This window comes from Sinocyclocheilus grahami, unplaced genomic scaffold (genome assembly GCF_001515645.1).
Source record: "Sinocyclocheilus grahami isolate Dianchi unplaced genomic scaffold, SAMN03320097.WGS_v1.1 scaffold2747.1, whole genome shotgun sequence".
NCBI lineage: Eukaryota > Metazoa > Chordata > Actinopteri > Cypriniformes > Cyprinidae > Sinocyclocheilus > Sinocyclocheilus grahami.
Window position 1 is genome coordinate 16,388 of NW_015507925.1, and position 222 is coordinate 16,609.

Sequence of the window (222 nt, forward strand, 5' to 3'; positions counted from 1 at the left end):
ACGCTGCAGACCCTCCCGAGGTAGCGGTGTCCACTGCTGTGCTCCCCGAGGCCATGGTGTCCACTGTAGTCTCTTCGGAGGTGGCGGCACAGGCTGCAGAACCTCCCAAGATGGCGACACTTGCCTCAGTTCCTTGCGTGGTGGTGGCGCCCAGCAATGAACTCTCTGCCTGTCCTGTTCCGGCCAAGGAGGCTGGCTATGAACTCTCTGCCTGTCCTGTTC